Source organism: Chiloscyllium plagiosum, unplaced genomic scaffold (genome assembly GCF_037043375.1).
Source record: "Chiloscyllium plagiosum isolate Xiang-an unplaced genomic scaffold, Cpla_swu_hap1 HiC_scaffold_14, whole genome shotgun sequence".
Lineage (NCBI taxonomy): Eukaryota > Metazoa > Chordata > Chondrichthyes > Orectolobiformes > Hemiscylliidae > Chiloscyllium > Chiloscyllium plagiosum.
In genome coordinates this window covers 51,300,657-51,304,184 of record NW_028270152.1, presented here as the reverse complement: position 1 = coordinate 51,304,184, position 3,528 = coordinate 51,300,657, and positions in this window count along the sequence as shown.

The window sequence follows — 3,528 nt, the reverse complement described above, 5'->3', positions numbered from 1 at the left end:
ACATAAGAATCACAGAAGTTTTACAGCTTATAAAAAGGCTATTCAGCCCATCATGTCTGTATTTGCTCTCTGAATGAGTATCATGACTCCAGCCTTTAGCCAGTATGCTTGCATGTGTTCTTATTTAAATAATCCCTCTCAATGCCCTCTTGAATGCCTTAGTGGAACCTATCTCCACCACATGTACAGGAAGTACATTTCAAATTAAAACCACTCATTGTGTGAACAAGGTTTTTCTTCCTCACGTCACATTTCCTTCGTTTACAAGTCACTTTTAATCTTTGCACTCTTGTTCTTGACCCCTTTTATGAGTGGGAACAGATTTCCCTATCTACTCTGTCCTCATGTTTCTGAAAAATTCTATTAGATCTCCTTTTAAACTCTTCTCTCTAAAAAGAACAGTCTTAATTTTTTAAAATCTATGTATATAAGTGAAGCTTCTCATCTCAGGAGACAGTCTTGCAAATCTCTTCCTATACTGTGGCACCCAGTACTACTCCAGCCTAACAAATGAAACTATTTTTCAAAGGACAACATATTTCATCATTTAATTTATTTCAGATCTTTTCATGGAATACTACCGTAATTGTAATTGAGGTCAGCCAGGTGGACCTCATAGAGTATGAGTTCACTGATTGGGGCTGATAACCTAGTACAATCAGGGAGCCCTGGCTGATAGATAAAAATTAGAGTATCCCATTTGTTCTGCGAGCTGGGTCTGAGGAAGTTAGATCAATGTCAAGGACTTTCCACGTGTAAATAAAAGGTGGCTTGGTGATGGGATACTGGACTCTGTGGAGTTACTTCAATTTATTTACTTAATTCAGCACTTGTAAATAAGTTAGATGCTTTTGTACCTAATTTGCATATTGAAGGTAAAGCAGTGTGCACTGCATCAATGAGGCTGGCACTGAGTGCTACTTTAAGAGCTTAAGAGTTTGAAGCTTGGTGTTTGTGACTGAGGAAAGAGCGCAGTTGTCCTCTCAAGTCTAGATTTTGTTTACATTTAACAATTAACTAAAACACAATGTCTAACAAACTATTTGAAGGAGAATTAAATGTAATACTCATTTTATGATGGGACCCACTGTATTATAGAAATGTCTTAAAAATCTAAGCCTGAATCTAAAAAAAATTAGTAAAACAACAGCAATACTGTTATAAAACTGAAATTTAAAAACTGGATTTGAACTGGCAATGCATCAGAATGTGAATTTTGTCTGAAAATAAAATATGTTAATTGAATGTATTCATTCTGAGTTGCAGTTTGTTGAGATATACCAAATGGAAGCTGGCTTCAACTCCAGTGGTCGCTGAGAGGTCAGTCTACATCAGGCACCAAAATGTATGCTCTCAAATCCAGGAGAGAAGCTTTGAAGACAGAACCTTCTGACTCAGAAACAAGCAGACTACTATTTTAAATGATGTTACCTTTACTCTTATATACATTGATCTAAAATCCTTTCTTTAATCATTTCCGACATCAGAATTAATGGAAACTTTCATTTTATGGTTAGATTGCACAAAATATCTGTTTATAAATATACTGGTTAATTCCATCAAGTTAATCCAGGAAGTGAACTGGATCATTTTTGATAATTCAATGGATTATGGACTTCTCATAAATTTCAACATGATCTGTTCATATATGGTTGTGATAGGCAAGATCACTTATTCAAACTAAAAACAAAAAAGTCACAGTTGAGAAGTTGGGAAAGATTTCTGATTTTCTCTGGATTCAACCTGATTGAAATCAATTAATGACAGCTGAAAAGTGAAATATATCTCATTGTAAATGATGAGTGACATGATTTCATGAAATGCTTTGAAAGTATTTAACTCCTCAGTGTATCAGCCAGTTTATCAATTGTAGCTTCTTGTTATGAAATTAAACCGTTACAGTTGAACAGATTTAAACTTTCTGAAGTGCTTTTTACTGACTTTGCATATAAACCTCTGTAAACATTAGCTTCAAATCTAAATATTTGGTCAATTGCTCAGCCACTGAACATATGATGCACCTGCTCACTACAATAGATATTCACATCCCCTGTTGTAATTTTACCATCTTCCTGTCATTAAGGAATGTGCTAATTCCAAATGACAGACAAAACAGATGTACTGGGATTTAGCAGAAGAGTGTCCCAAGAGTTTCATCATTTCAGAGTCCAAATTAAATGTGTCTTTACAAGTTACTGAGCTCTTGCGTACATCCTGTCTTGTTCTTATCTAATTATTCCCATTATAGAATTTTCTTCATCTGCTGTTTCATTTTTAGCAAGTAGATTAATTTGCAACGAAATAAATTTTCCCTGAATCATAAATTGATTTTATACTTTCCACATTATTGTTTACAAATTTTCTTTTGTTCAGTTTCCCCTTTCTGGTAAATATTGTTATCTGAATTTAACTATTTATGTAAAATCTTATTTTCAACAACACAATGCAGTTACATTTAAAATGTTTGTCCTTTTGAATTTGGGTTATACTATACTGCCTATTGATAAATTTGATCACTGAGGAATTAAACATTTATTCCTAATGAGATAAACAAATAGAGGTGGATTTAGTTAAAATTGTCCCAAAAGCAACAACAAACACAAAACATTATGGCATTCATGTGCAAATTATATTCAGCGCAAATTGAGATTTTGCAATCTGATGTGCTAATTTATAAAGCCTCACATGAGAAGCCGCACCCACCCACTCAATTGAACATGACACCAGGCTGAATTCTGGTTAACCCCAAGATATTTCTGCTAAACAAGTTCATCTGCAGGCCTGCGAGGAAGTTTTAAATATTTGTTTTGAACTCATTACTAATAAGCATGTTTACAAAGCTTTTTAAATGTAATGTTATTTTAAAAACTAAATACTATGTACTGTACCACATTAATCCAGCAAATATCTCTTTTCATTAAGTTATTTTCAGAAACATATAACTTATAACTTATAACTTATCACAGGTGGACTGACATTTTAAATAATTTTTTTGTGATTAAATTCATTTTTAGCTGTATTAATAAAACTGAGCCAAGTTAATACTCTTAACCAGATCATATAATATTTTAAGGCAAATTTTAAGAGCAAGCTGAAAAAGAAATTTGTCCTTTAATGATTTTGCAGGTGGTGATGTACAAATGATTTTGGGCTGCACTTCACAGTAGCCCTGACGATTGACTGGAAAGCTGGAGGAAGCAATCCCACCTTGGCTGTTGAAGTACATCAAATATGCACAATGTTATGGAAAATGGGTGTGAATACATTTGTAATGGGTGATCTAGCTTCCACCACTCTCAGGGGTAGAGAATTCCAGACATGCAATACCATCTGAGAGAAGAAATTCCTTCACATCTCAGTTTCAAATGAGTGACCCTTTATGTGTAACTATGTCTCCCCAACATCTTCTCAACATCTAAAGGGAGCATTGAAGTTTCTATTTTTTTCAAATTTGGGTATGAAGACAAAATTGAATCCATCTTATGTGATCCTGATGCATACAATCAATTACTACCTTATACTGGGAGA